Here is a 16,165-nt window from a genome sequence, read left to right as displayed (position 1 = left end):
TACTACTTAATATATATGTTTATCTTTCTGATTGAGAAGTATGGAGAGAGAAAAAAAGCATCATGTGGAACACAGGGACAGCCAAGTAGTATCAGTATACTCTTCTATTTCTGATCATCTTTTCTCTGTCATTTCTCCCCTTTTTTCTCTGTTTCTCAGATATTGTCTATTTCTGAATTCCCTTTACCTCTTCATACCCTGCCTGGCTAAGGGATTTCCAAGTGTTTTTTTTTGCTCTCCAGTGAGAGAAAACAAGATCCATGGCTATTCCACAAATTACAGTCACTGTGAAAGCCTTCTACTGAAACTATGATCTTCTATAGTTTTTAATGCAGGGTGTTTCACTATTGTTGCGAATGGCAGGATAGCCTATCTCTGAAGTGAGAAATGCCAGGACTTACTGGCACTGTGCATATATGCAGAAATCATCGAATGCAGGAGAACGATAGGCCTGACACATACCCAACAACAGATGTGAGGACCACAGAATGAAGATAAAATGTTTACATACTAGTTTTTAGGGACACCACATGCAATATTAAAAGTCTAAACCTGTCTATCACCCTCCAGCATCCATCAGTGTCACAATGCTGCTAGATTTAGTGCCCTATGATGCCCCAGAGCTAAGACTAGGGATCTCACATGCCCAGAACAGTGAATGTTGGGAGGCTATTTTACAATCGGGTAGCATAATGGTCAAAGCCAATCATGTCCCCACCCAATTTCCACATATTTTCCATAATTTTCCAATCTTCCCTCGATGCGGGGGAGGTGCCTGAGGATTGGAAAGTAGCAAATGTGACACCATTGTTCAAGAAAGGGTGTAAGGACCATCCTAGTAACTACAGGCCGGTCAGTGGTGGGTAAAGTTTTAGAAACAATAATCAAGGAAAAAATTAACAGGCACTTGGAGAGGTTTAAGCTAATTAAGGAGAGCCAACAAGGATTTGTAAAAGGCAGATCGTTTTTGACTAATCTAATTGCATTTTTTGATGAAGTAACAGAGAGGATTGATGAAGGGAATGCAATGGATGTTGTGTACATGGATTTTCGGAAGTACCACATAGAAGGCTGGTTAACAAAATTGAGGCACATGGAACAGGTGGGTCAGTGGAAGCTTGGGTAAGGAATTGGTTAAGGAAAGAAAACAGCAAGTTGTGGTAAATGTTTTTTTTCAGACAGTGGTGTTCCCCAAGGGTCAGTGCTGGGGCCACTGCTTTTTTGAGATATATATATATATAAATGACCTGGATATTGGAATACAGAGTAGAATTTCTAAATTTGCCGATGACACCAAACTTGGGGGTATGGCAACAGTGAGAATGATACCAATTGACTGCAACAGGACATAGAAAGGCTAGCAGAATGGGCAGACAAGTGGCAGATGGAATTTAATACAGAGAAGTGTGAGGTGATGCATTTTGGCAGAAGGAACAGGAAGAGGCAATATACACTTAATGGCACAGTTTTAAAGAGTGTGCAGGGACAGGGGGACCTGGGAGTTAATGTGCATAGGTCCCTGAAGGTGGCAGGACATATTGAGAGAGTGGTTAGCAAAGCATATTGGATCTTGGGCTTCATAAATAGAGGTATTGAGTACAAAAGTAGAGAAGTTATGCTGAACCTTTATAAAGCGCTTGTTAGGCCACAACTCGAGTATTGCATCCTGGTCACCCCACTTTAGGAAGGATGTAAAGGCCTTGAGGGAGTGTAGAGGAGATTTACCAGAATGGTTCCAGGAATGGGGGATCTTAGCTACAAGGACAGGTTGGAGAAGCTGGATTTGTTTTCATTAGAGCAAAGGAGGTTGAGGGGTGATTTGATAGAGGTGTACAAGATTATGACGGGTTTGGATAGGCTAGATGGGGAAAGTCTGTTCCCACTAGTTGATGGTACAAGGACTAGGGGACACAGATTTAAGGTTTTGGGCAAGAGATACAGGGGGGATGTGAGGAAAAACTTTCTTACACAGTAAGTGGTGAGGACCTGAAATTCGCTGCCGACAGAAGTGGTGGAAGCGGAGACACTCAATGTTTTCGAGGGGAGACTGGATAGGCACTTGAGGGAAATAAACTTGCAGGGCCACGGGGATAGAGCGGGGATGGGACTGACTGGATTGCTCTACAGAGAGCCGGCACAGACTCGATGGGCCGAATGGCCTCCCTGGGATCACGTGGGCCATGGGGAACCAATCAAAGAAGGGAATCCCCCTTCACACTTTTGACAGGTCTCTCCGGATAAACATGTCAAAAGTATGAATGGGGATCACTCAAAAAACACACTAAAACATTAAATACATTTTTTTAAAATCATGTATTTAAAATTAGTTAAAATTACATTAAATTAAATATTTTAAACAAAATTTAATTTTTTGAAAAAAATTATTAAAGTTTTTTATGGGGCTAAAAATAAACTTACCCTTTTTAAAAGTATTTTAAAATTATAAATGAGTGAATTTAAAAAAAAACTTTTTTAAAACTCTTATGCTGGTAAAAGCAGGCCTTACCAGGCGTAAGAGTTTTTAAAGGTTTTCAGTGGGCAGAGGTTCTGCAGAAAGCGGAACTCTCCACCCACAGAGGGCCTTCTCTTGACAGATCGGAAGTGCCGGTTTTCAACGCATGCCTGAAACCAGCACTTGCAAGGCCCCTATGGGTGCGTACACAGCTCGTACACACCCGTGGGGGTCGGAAAATACGGGCCGTTATTACATTAATCACAGCAGAGGTTTTAAGAGCACTGCACTGCATGGTGATCTTCTGACCACACAGCGCAGTGGAGAAGGATTACAGTACCATTTTATCAGATGTAATAAATCATTTCATTTTTTTTTAAGTTAATTAGTTCAGTTTGCTTTTTGGCATGAAGTAAACTGTTAAGATACGTTATCAAAGCAGCCACCTTCCATGGAATTCTGCCAATGCACAAAATACTCAAAGAAAATGCTTCCCTTTCTGCTGAATAGTGAAAATGTTCTGGGTACAGAGTCAGTATTCAAGAGATGAAATAGCTTTCTTACTTCTGATTTATGTGAAGGTTTTAAATGCCATTTTAAACTATTTCTGCGAGTGCAGCCTCAACAAAATCAGACCCATTAACTGGTCAGCTGGACAAACGCAGTGGTAAGTGAATCTTATTGGTGTCCGTGCCATGAATCGATCAGCATACAGGATCAGATTGCACAAGTGGGTAGAAACACAAAGGCCCAATTCTTTCAGCTCACTGTCATTCAAAATAATCAACTTAAGGGTCAATTCTGACCTCCCCATTTACAGGGCAGCTGGAGACGCATCATAATGGCCCAGAAATTCGGGTCGGGGGCTTCCCGCGGGTGCAAGCCCCCGACCTGCACTTGCCTTGCGCGCCGGCAGTTGAGCTGTGGGGCCACATGGAATTCCGATCCGGGGCCTGGCCCAGCTGCCGGTGCGCAGTGCTTGAGTGTCCCAGGGGCGCAGTTAGTTCGCTGCGTCCCCTGGGATCACGTGGGCCATGGGCAGCCAATCGGAGCAGGGAAATGCCCATTCATAAGTCTTGACAGGAAGAGCTGTCAAGACTTATAAATACTACGGCCCCAAAATAGCAGTAAACCTTCAAATAATTTTTTTTTAAATGTCACATTTTTTAAATAAACTATAAATTACATTAAATAGCTATTTTAAATAATAATTTAAATTTTTGAAAAAAATAATTTTATATTCTAACAGGGCTAAAAATAAACTTACCTTGCTTTAAAGTATTTAAAAATAATAAACCTGTGGAAAAAATGTTTTAATTTTAATTAATTGACCACTTACCTTGTAAAAAGCAGGCCTTACGCCTGCTTTTTAAATTTCTAAATTTTAAAGACTTACCCTCACGGAAAAACCTGTAAAAAAAAGTAAGTTCAAAGCGCACGCGCAGCCTCTCCCGCGCACGCGTTCGACCTCTGAACCCCTGCTTTCAGAGGAATGGAAGTGCCGGTTTCCCGCGCATGCGCAGTGCATGCAGGAAACCGGCACTTCCATCGGGCCTACGGGTGAGTACCCAACGCGTACTTACCCGTGGAGACCCGAATTTCTGGGCCAAAATGTCGTAAAAAGAGAAAATGCTGGAAATACTCAGCAGGTCAGGCAGCATCTGTGGAGAGAGAAACAGAGTTAACATTTCAGGTCGCTGACCTTTCGTCAGAACTGGAAAATGTTAGGATGTAACAGATTTTAAGCAAGTAGAGAGGCAGAGGAAGGGGGGAGGGGAGGAAAGAACAAAATGGAAGGTCTGTGATAGGATGGAAGACAGGAGAGATTAAATGACAAAAGGGATGATGTTGCAAGGCAAAAGGAGATGGTAATGGGACAAGTAAACAAAAAGATGGGTTTAGAGGAGGTGTAAATGGGAATATCAGAATCATCACCAAAAGCTGCCGTCCGAATAAATGGGGGCAGAGGTTATGAAGTTGAACTCAGTGTTGAGTCCTGAAGTCTGTGACGTGCCTAATTGAAAGATGAGGCGCTGTTCCTTGAGCTTATGTTAAGCTTCATTAGAAGAGTATAGGAGGCCGAGGACAGAGAGGTCAGAGTGGGAGTGGGGCGGCGAATTAAAATGGCAGGTGACTGGAAGCGTGGAGTTTCACTTACGGACTGAATGGAAGTGTTCCGCAAAGCAGTCGCCCAATCTGCGTTTGGTCTCCCCAATGTAGAGGAGACTGTATCGTGAGCAGCGAATACAGTATACTAGATTGCGAGAAGTACAAGCAAATCGCTGTTTCACTTGGAAAGAGTGTTTGGGGCCCTCGACAGTGGGAAGGGAGGAGGTAAAGGAGAGGTGTTACATCTCCTGCGCTTGCACAGGAAAGGACCGTGGAAAGGGGAGGGGGTGTTGGGGGTGATTGAGGAGTGGACAAGGGTGTCGCGGAGGGAATTGTCTCTTCGGAATGCTGAAAAGGGAGGGGAGGGGAAGATGCATTTGGTGCTGGCATCATGCTGTAGGTGGTGGAAATGCTGGAAGATCATCTGTCGGATGTAGAGGCTGGTGGGGTTGAAGGGGAGGACAAGGTGAACCCTCTCATGGAGGGAGGGGAAGGGGTCAGAGCAGAAGTGCTGGAATGGGACGGACCCGGTCGAGGGCCCAGTCAACCATGTTGGAGGGAATCCTCGGTTGAGTAAAAAGGAAGACATATCGGATCCACTGGTGTGGAAGGTGGCATTGTCAGTGCAGATACGTCGTAGACGGAGGAAGTGGGAGAATGGAATAGATAATATTTGTGGTATTAATTCTGCTACAGAACCAAGTTAAAGCGCACTTCTCCTTGAAGTAGGCTGAGGGCACAAATTTAATTTGATTCGACTGGAACTGGGGAACTGAAATCCAATAGTAGCAGTGTGAAAGTGTTATCCAGTTGCATTTGAAACACTATCACTGTGCTTTGATTTTTGTTTTGCTGGTGGGAGAGCAGGGTGATTGGTTTGTGTTCATTATTTTAGGCTGAGCTGATGGTGATGATCAGCTGGAATAGAAAGGATGATTGCGACCAGAACATTGGATTAATTTAAGGAACAGCTAGATAGTGTATTAGAAAGATGGTTAAGATTGCTGTCTGCAAGAATTAGATCAACTGAGTTGAAAAGCATATCTACACTGCTGCAACTTCTATTTTTACACCTTATATCAGCATCAAGCACTTCCCACAATATGTATATCAGGGACCAGAGAGAGACCAAAGCTGTTGGAGAACAACGAAAAGTTTGGAGACCTAATAAAAGAGTTATTGATAATTTCAGAGGCTCTCCATCCTTGTCTATAGTCATACAAAATCATAGGGTTTACATAGAAACATAGAAACATAGAAGATAGGAGCAGGAGTAGGCCATTCGGCCCTTTGAGCCTGCTCCGCCATTCAACGAGATCATGGCTGATCATCCAAACCCTAACACCCGGTCCCTACACCGACAGCCATCCCACCCAAGCCCTATCCCCGTAACCCCGTAACCCCACATATTAATCCCCCCTAACACTAAGGGCCAATTTATTTTTTATTTTTATCATGGCCAATCAACCTAACCTGCACATCTTTCCAGATGAGATCAGCAACAGGAGATTTTCATTGTCAACTGGGATTACCAATACAGCACAATCATCACAGGTAGGGGAAATCATCACTTCAAAGGGTTCAATCAACATGTACACAGTGAACTAGGATTCAAGCAGAAAAGTTTAGTTGAAATGGGGAAGAGAGATTAGCATTAATATAATGACAGAACAAGACCAGGAGGATATGATGCATGTCTCAATCACAGTATGAAGTTGCATGTAAATTATTGACATCTTACCTTTTCTTCTTCAGTCAGCTCCAGTATGTGGAAATGCAGTTCCATGGACAGTATTGTTTATCTACACAGACTACTGTATGTCAGAAACTGTTTAAGTACACACCATGGAGTCCTGTGGGCCACAGAAAGTTTAAATTAATGTTTCTAGTAATTTACATGCATCTGCTTATCCAACAGTGAAGAAGCAGGAATTGGGAGAAACCAGCTGAGTAAGAGATATAAGTGTACATAGAATTAAAAGGTGCTGGTGCTTTGCAGGTCAGATAGCTACAACATGAGCATTTATCCGACAATGTGGAAAACTGCCTAGGTATGTCCTGTCCACAAAAAGCAGGACACATCCAATCTGGCCAATTGCCGGCCCATCAGTCTACTCTCAATCATCAGCAAAGTGATGGAAGGTGTCATCGACAGTGCTATCAAGCAGCACTTACTCACCAATAACCTGCTCACTGATGCCCAGTTTGGGTTCCGCCAAGACCACTCGGCTCCAGACCTCATTACAGCCTTGGTCCAAACATGGACAAAGGAGCTGAATTCCAGAGGTGAGGTGAGAGTGACTGCCCTTGACATCAAGGCAGCATTTGACCGAGTGTGGCATGAAGGAGCCCTAGTAAAACAGAAGTCAATGGGAATCGGGGGGAAAACTCTCCACTGGCTGAAGTCATACCTCTCACAAAGGAAGATGGTTGTGGTGGTTGGAAGTCAATCATCTTAGCCCCAGGACATCACTGCAGGAGTTCCTCAGGGCAGTGCCCTAGGCTCAACCATCTTCAGCTGCTTCATCAATGACCTTCCCTCCAACATAAAGTCAGAAATGGGGATGTTCGCTGATGACTGCACAGTGTTCAGTGCCATTCACAACTCCTCAGATAATGAAGCAGTCCATGCCCGCATGCAACAAGACCTGGACGACGTCCAGTCTTGGGCTGATAAGTGGCAGGTAACATTCGCGCCACACAAATGCCAGGCAATGACTATCTCCAACAAGCAAGAGTCTAACCACCACCCCTTGACATTCAACGGCATTACCATCACCGAATCCCCCACCATCAACATCCTGGGGGTCACCATTGACCAGAAACTTAATTGGACCAGTCACATAAATACTGTGACAACAAGAGCAGGTCAGAGGCTAGGGGCTAAAAATTCAGTTTGGGGCGCCCAGCTTGCCTGGGCGCCAGAATTACCGCTGCGTGCGGAGCCACTTGCGCCATCGGGATATTCAGTTTCAGCACCCCAAATGGAAGCCGGCCGCTAAACAAGGCTTTAGGCGCCCCGCTTGGGGCGCTGAAACTGAATTTCGGCGTGCAAAGTGCCGCAGCGCCACCCGCTGCGGCACGGCAGGCTGCGGTACTGCAGGCCTTCCTCCCACTGTTAAGGGGGAGGTGCCTGCAACAGCGCGATCCCGTTCGCGAGTGCCGGCAAATGAGCCCGGCACCAAGGAGAAGTGCCGGGCTCTCGGGAAACAGCCGGCAATGCCGCGGGGGGTGGGTGTAGGAGGCCGGGGACGGAGGTGCGGGCAGGCGGCCGCCGAAAAACCGGCCGGCCGCACCTCCACCTTAACTCGCCCCACTACCGCCACAGGTAGGCCCCTGTGTACCGGTCGCTATTTGCCTAATATGGCGCTCGGGGCGGTAGCGGGGCGCTGCGCACACCGATGACGTCATCGGTGGCGGTGCAGCGCTACAGGCTAACGCCGCCATTAGCGCCCTGCTAAATATCGCGGTGGTTGTGGCCAGTGGCGCTAAAGCCTCTGAGTGGCCTCTTTGGGCGCAAACTGGTGGCGCAAGCAACTGAATTTCTAGGCCTAGATATTCTGCTGGGAGTGTTTCACCTCCTGACTCCCCAAAGCCTTTCCACCATCTACAAGGCACAAGTAAGGAGTGTGATGGAATACTCTCCACTTGCCTGGATGAGTGCAGCTGCAGCAACACTCAAGAAGCTCGACACCATCCAAGGCAAAGCAGCCCGCTTGATTGGCACCCCATCCACTACCTTAAACATTCACTCCCTCCACCACCGGCGTACCGGGGCTGTGTGAAGGAATAAGCCATATAATCGAGTCAGAAAAACACACCATTCTATGAAAGAATTCTGGCCTTATTAAAACATGACAAACTGGGTCTGGAAATCTAGAAACCGAACGATGAAAAAGCTGTGAAAGAATTCTGGCTATAGAGATAAGATAGTTGTTGACACTGAATCAATAACCTTATTGAAACAGAAGGTTAAAGGCTCCCGACAGTCTGAACCTTTCGGAATCAAACAAAGGTTCACCCTGTACAAGGTATTCTAATTTACACTTCGTAAAGAAGCACAAGCATCTGCCTTCATAAAAATGACATCAAGTAAAACACATCTGCCGTAACACTGTTTTTTACGGTAAACTTAGAACACCTAGGGAAGAGACATAATTCTGTAATGCTACCGGCTGAGGTGACTGTAAGAATTGCAGGGGTCAGCAGAAAAATGACTAGAGATAATTAGCTTACATCAGCAGAAAACCTTAAAGGAAATACCACTGGAAAAGGGTATAAATATTGAACTCTCAAATGGGACAGTAGATTCGCTTTAAAGGGGCAAAGCGATTCTTGGCTTCAGAGGTGGCTCTGTAAGTCTCCAACTCTTTGTACCTCGGGGATCAAAGGTATTTGATTTTGGTGGATATCCTGAATAAACTTTAAGAACTGTAAAACGATAGCGAATTTAAGATTTGAAAGTAAGGTTTACTGATAATAGGATTGTAAGTTTACTCTTTTTGGAACTGTTAATGTTGCGATTGACTCACCAACTGTAAATGACATGTCGGTTCTTTAATAAATCTATATATTTTTAGAATTGTCTCACATAAGACTTCTGCATCAAACTCGCAAACTCAATTTCTGTACACTCTTTGGTGAGGAGTTGCAGAATTCTGGGGGAGTTTTCCGGACCCTCATAATATCCGGAACTAAACTTATTAAAAGTGCTATCTGGAGGACGGTAACATTTTCAAGTTGTTCCTTTCCTTTAGGGAGAGATAGTCTGGACCTTTAGACCCAATTAAGCATCTTTAGGATTCGGCTGCCTCAAGCTTTAGTTGAAAGTGAACGTCTGAGAAATACGCCTGATCTGGAGTAGCCCTAAAGGGGCTAGGACTAGTAATTATCCCTTCAGCTGCAGTGTGTACCATCTACAAGATGCACTGCAGCAACTTGCCAAGGCTTCTTCTGCAGCACCTTCCAAACCTGCAATCTTTTCCACCTAGAAGGACAAGGGCAGGAGACGCATGGGAACTCCACCACCTCCAAGTTGCCCGCCAAGTCACACACCATCATGACTTTGAAATATATCGCCGATCCTTCATCGTCGCTGGGTCCAAATCCTGGAACTCCCTACACAACAGCACTGTGGGAGTACCTTCACCACACGGACTGCAGCTGTTCAAGAAGGCTCACCACCACCTTCTCAAGGCCAATTAGGGATGGGCAATAAATGCTGGCCTTGCCAGCGATGCCCACATCCCATAAACGAATTAAAATAAAACACATCTTCAAAAGAGAGCTGGACCAGTTACTAGCTGGGTTGGAGGTCAGGACATATAAATAGTAGGTTGAATACTAAGTAATATCAATCATGGTCAAGGTGGTCTCCTGGACTAGATTTGCTCGCCTAAGAAGATTGGAGAGGAATTTTCCAGATTTTTTTCTCCCTAAATTGGCCTTGGGTTTTCTTATCTGTTTTTTTGAACCTCTACAAGGAGATGATATGGTTGCTGTTGGTGAGGGGTGTAGCCAATCATAATACTCAAGACATCATGACTATGTGGGACAGGCTCGATCGAAAAGCTGGTCTTTTCCTGCCCTTCATTTTCATACGTTAATTTGTTTGCATGAAATTACTTTGTCCAGTATTTCAACGAAGAAATCGCTCCCACCCCCACCAGTCACAAAAGTCCATTGACTTATCCCATACTAATTAAACCAGGGATGTGTCCATTGATCCACTTCCTCCACTACCCATATCCCCGGAATGAATTAAAAAACTCATTATAAGAATATCTGAAGATGGTTTCTCGAGACCCACACCCCAAAGTGGGAGGAGAGGTAGATGATTGTATTGACAGGCCCAGTGGCAAATCACTGAATGGGGAAGAAGTCAGAGTGATAGCCTTCCCACCCACTGAGAACACAGAAAATAGGAGAAAAGAGATATGGGGGAGTCAGCCAGCCATCTAGCTCTGGGAAGAAAGACTGGCTTCGTGAGGGAAAACTTATTTGTCTTAAGCCCAGAGGCAGTCAGGATCAGAAGGCTGATAAGTTAAGTGAGCTCATTAATAGGGACTGTTGGATTTATTATTTTTCGTGTTCTCAAGGAGAATTCTGTAGTTAGTTGGATCAAAGTAAGATTTAGTTACCACAGATATTCTGTACGTTCACCTGTTGTCTGTAAAATAAAGCAGCTTAACGATTTACATCTGGCCTAGTCTTATCCAGTCCGCCTGCAGAAAGATTGGAGAAGCGCATGTGAATCCAGTTCAGATCACAAGGGGATACTGGTGTTACCCAGCTGTGTTCGTTAGATGTTGGGCAGTACGAGTACACTTCTGAATGTACCACTTAAGAGAGTGATCAGTAGCATTTTACTGAAAAGAATATCTAAGGTAGACCTTAGGCCTGAAATTTGTAACACATTTGTAACCCATTCCCATCTGTCGGCAAGGCATCAAACTTCATTTCCAATATGAATCTTTCCTCAGGGTTCATGTCATGTCACTATTCATTCCAGGAACCTAGCAAAACAATAGCCATAATCCTGCGATTACCAAGAAGGAATATACAAGTAAATCACAGCCTGAGAGTCTAGGTTTTGACCCAGCTCTCGTTCCTCTGATCACCTGCCTTCCAATAAGCTCACCGCTCAGAATATGGAAAGATCTGCCCTCCATCATTGTCAATGATGCTGCACACTCACTCCGCCAGGTGCCTACCTGCTCAGCACTTTTTCTCGCTTTCTTTTCGATTCTTCTTCTCTCTCAGGGATGGAAGACTCTGTTACAATAAAGTGCTCCATTTGATGGACCAGTAAATAATAGTGTCCCTTCATTTGTATAGAACCAACCATTTATCGCATCAACATTTTACGAAGTGCTTCACACAATGAATTACTTTTGAAGTACAGGAACTGTTCTTATAGAGGTAGCAAGATGACATACCCGATCCATTAAGCTCAGGCAAGTTCCGGTACTCTGGTTCATGAAATCTTACGGCACAGAAGGAGGCCATTCGGCCCATCATGCCTGTGCCGGCTCTTGAAAGAGCTATCGAATTAGTCCTACACCTCTGCTCTTCCCCCGTAGCCCTTGCAGATTTTTTTGTTCAAGGTTCATGGTTGGCAGCTAAACTCATGACCTTCAGTGACCAGTTTAATGCTGCCCAGCTAAAAGATGTCAAGCTACCTGGTGTCGAGAAGTCTTGGTGAGAGCAACACACTGTAAATCATGAGTTCCCTCAGTCTAAATCTGCTACTAGTCTGAGCAAGTGTCAGCTGTGGCTCAGTGGTAGCACTCTCACCTCTGAGTCAGAAGGTCATGAGTTCAAGTCCCACTCCAGATACTTGACCACAACATGTAGGTTGACACTCCAGTGCAGTACTGAGGGAGCACTGCACTGTCAGAGGGACAGTACTGAGGGAGCACTGCACTGTCGGAGGGGCAGTACTGAGGGAGCGCTGCACTGCCAGAGGGACAGTACTGAGGGAGCACTGCACTGTCAGAGGGACAGTACTGAGGGAGCACTGCACTGTTCCAGGGGCAGTACTGAGGGAGCTCTGCACTGTTCCAGGGGCAGTACTGAGGGAGCACTGCACTGTCGGAGGGGCAGTACTGAGGGAGCGCTGCACTGTCAGAGGGACAGTACTGAGGGAGCGCCGCACTGTCCCAGGGGCAGTACTGAGGGAGTGCTGCACTGTCCCAGGGGCAGTACTGAGGGAGCTCTGCACTGTTCCAGGGGCAGTACTGAGGGAGCTCTGCACTGTTCCAGGGGCAGTACTGAGGGAGCACTGCACTGTTCCAGGGGCAGTACTGAGGGAGCTCTGCACTGTTCCAGGGGCAGTACTGAGGGAGCACTGCACTGTCGGAGGGGCAGTACTGAGGGAGCGCTGCACTGTCGGAGGGGCAGTACTGAGGGAGCGCTGCACTGTTCCAGGGGCAGTACTGAGGGAGTTCTGCACTGTCGGAGGGGCAGTACTGAGGGAGCGCTGCACTGTCGGAGGGGCAGTACTGACGGAGCGCTGCACTGTCGGAGGGGCAGTACTGAAGGAGTGCTGCACAGTCGGAGGTCTGTGTTTAGGATGAGACATTAAACTGAGGCACTATCTGCCCTCTCGGGTGGATGTAAAATATCCCATGCCACTATTTCAAATAGTGCAGGGGTATCCTGGTATTGTAGCCCATAATTATCCCTCAACCAACATACAAAAACAGATTATCTGGTCATTATCTCAAAGTTATAGAGGTTTACAGCACAGAAGGAGGCCATTAGGCCCATCGTGTCTGTGCTGGCTGAAAAAGAGCTATCCAGCCTAATCCCACTTTCCAGCTCTTGATCTGTAGCCTTGTAATTTACGGCACTTCAAGTGCATATCCAAGTACTTTTAAATGCGATGAGGGTTTCTGCCTCTACTACCCTTTCAAGCAGTGTGTTCCAGACACCCACCTCCCACTGCTTGAAAAAAAATCCTCAACTCCCCTCTAATCCTTCTACCAATTACTTTAATTCTATGCCCCTTGGTTATTGACCTCTCTCCTAAGGGAAATAGGTCCTCCCTATTCACTCTATCTAGGCCCCTCAAAATTTCATACACCTAAATTAAATCTCGGCTCAGCCTCCTCTGTTCCAAATAAAACAGCCCCAGCCTATCCAATCTTTGCTCATAGCTAAAATTCTCCAGTCCTGGCAACATCCTCGTAAATCTCCTCTATACTCTCTCTACCGCAATCACATCTTTCCTGTAATGTGGTAACCAGGACTGTACGCCGTACTCTAGCTGTGGCCTAACTAAGCACTTTGGGATGTCCTGAGGTTGTGAAAGACGCTGTATAAATGCAAGTCTTTCTTTTAAGCTGTTCTCAGCTGGGGCGATGTCGGAGGAGTGGGTTATATATAATTGGCCCAAGCGAACCCAGAGGGAGAGAAAATTTCAGCCATAGCTTCTGGCCCTGTGTGTGAGTGGGCGCGATTTTCCCAATGGAAGCGGGTTTTGGTTTGGGTGGGTTCCAAACCTACCTCCACTGAGAAGTGGGAAAAATTTGCAATTTTCCCCTAATTGGCCAGTTGATTTCAGAGATGGAGGGCAGGATTTTCATTGGGCCGTGGAGGCAGGATTGGAGGCGTGTGGGTGGTCCCGCCTCTTTGGCCATTAAGGCCCTTAGCAAGCACTAAATTGCCATTTTGATAGGCCTTTGCGATTTTAACCCTTTTCCCACATGAAGCATGATGGTGAAACCTGGCGGGAGCACAATTGGATTGCTGACTATCAGCTGCAGCTCAACCATTAAATAGGAGATTTGATCAGCCATCATTTGCAGGTGGCAGGACTTTGTAGCCTCAGGTCTGGGGGAACTTTTAGAAGGCATAACCACAGCTGTGGAAGTTTGGAGCCTGACACCCATCTCCAGTGTGACCTCCTGGGAAACCCCTCTCACCACCTTCACTGAGCACTTCCTCAACTGAGGCATATACCAGAAGCATGGGAGCCATTTATTTCCTTCCATTCTGGACATTAGATGAGGACGAAGACCAGCCGTGGCACCAGCAGAACCAGGAACAACAACAGCAGCACCAACAACAGCAGCACCAACTGTTAAGTATGTGTATTGTATTGAACAATTAACACAAAGACTTAAACGTATAACTCAAACAGGTCTTTACTGGTTGGAGGTAGGGACTATACATAGGTCTTTACTTCATGCCCACAGGCGGGAACTGAGGGGAGATCAGTACCCACAGTACTATTTATACCCCTATGGCCAGGAGTGGTACTGCGTATCACTACGCCCTACAAGTAGTGCAGTCCTGTCCATAGGTTCAAAGTAGCACACATATTACATACACAACATTCCTCCCTTCCTAGCTTTACAGTCATCTCCCCATTTAACATAACGTAATAACATATATACATATATAACTTCAGGTTTACATAACAGAATAACATAGATACATAGATAACTTCATGTCAAAGCAGATCACAGATTCAGTCTCTGCGGAAAACAGTTCACAGATTCAATCTCTGTGGTGTAGTCGGTTCATGTTGCTGGAGCGACTCATTCAATAGTCCTTCCATGGATTTAACAGTTTGAACTTCCGAACTGAATTGGCTCCGTTCGGAGGGACCACGTGTGTGATCTGGTAGAGGTAATAATGGTTCAGATGGGTCATCTTCTGTTTCGACTTTTCCTTTTCTGCTTCTTGGAGACTCTCTGGGCTCCACTGTCAGCTGCCAGCTGCATGCGCAGTTCCTCCTTCTCTTCCTCCTTTTTCCGTAGTAGAGCCACCTTCTCCCGATGTTCCGTAGGCTTTCGGTGCTCCTCCATGATTTCTGTATGGTGGGAGTCAAAGTTACAAGTTGGGCAGGACAGGACATAGTAATATTCGGTGTCGTCCTGATCTAGGCCAGCGAGAGGGTCTTCTATTTCCTCCATACCCAGCTGGGCGTTAGCCAGCTTTTGTTCCAAGTCCAGACATCTTTCCTGAAGAGACTTCTTCATGCGTACCTCTTCATCCAGCTTTTTCTGGGCTTTCAGCAAGTCGTTTACTAATGACCTCATTTGAGATTTTACTACTTCAACTTCTTTTGGAGATTGATTCCCTCTACCGGAGCAGCTGTTTCAGCGGTCTGTTGTTCTACGTTGACGTGAGTCAGCGTACTTTTGGCATCCAAGGGCTGCTCTGTTGCTGTCATCTCAGTCTGTGTTGCCACCTCAGCTCTTCCAATAACCTTTGAGAGCTCTGAACCCCTTTCGTTTGAACATTGAAGTTCGTGTTCAAGTTTTTCCCATTTCAGAGTCCTGTCCTTCAGCATATGCAGGAGTTGGCTGACCGTTAACTCCTCTGACATCTGACGTTTTGTGTGCTCCTGCTCCATTTTCTCCATCAGCTGCTTCTGTTGTCTTTCCAGATTCTCCAACTCTATATCAAAGAACTCTTTCGTTGCATTCAACTCTTGCTCAAAACGGCGAAGCATTTGTTCTAATTGCTGTTGTAGTTTGAAATGGAGTTGAGTTCGAGCCCGGTGTCCCTCGGAAATGGGCACATCAGTAGACTTGCCAGACTCAGAATCCACAGTTAAACTATGTTGTTGTTGCTCAGTGGAATTCTGTGCTGAAACTTTGTCTTTTGCACCTGAGTTGGGCTTACCATCATCCGTTCCAGAGTCTGGGCCGACTATCTTCACCGAGTTCTCACTCGTTATTGTTTGTAGGAAATGCCAGTCCATATTCATTTTCCTAATCCACTCCCGTCCTAGTAGTGGAGAACCTCCTTCAGATATCACATATAAGTCCATTATTTGACTGTCTTCGCCCTTGTGGACCACTGCAACCTCTATTTTCCCGATGGGGTACACTCTTTGCCCCGTGTATGTTTTCAATATAATCCCCGTATCCTGTAGGGGAATATGTTGAAATAACTTTCCGTAATCTTTCTTATTTATGACCGTCAATGCCGATCCAGTGTCCAATTCCAGTTTTACTTGGACTCCTTCTATCTGAAGAGTGACCCAAATTGTCTGGAGGTCTGCACCCTTACCAGCGTTGAGTACTCTTAAGCTAGCCAGTTCATTACAGCTTAAGCTAGCCAGTTCATTACTGCTAGCGTCTGAAT

The sequence above is a fragment of the Somniosus microcephalus genome, chromosome 16, assembly GCF_052327205.1.
Source record: "Somniosus microcephalus isolate GS21.2 chromosome 16, FLI_Smic_1.0, whole genome shotgun sequence".
In the NCBI taxonomy this organism is placed as follows: domain Eukaryota; kingdom Metazoa; phylum Chordata; class Chondrichthyes; order Squaliformes; family Somniosidae; genus Somniosus; species Somniosus microcephalus.
This window is presented reverse-complemented; position numbering follows the sequence as displayed.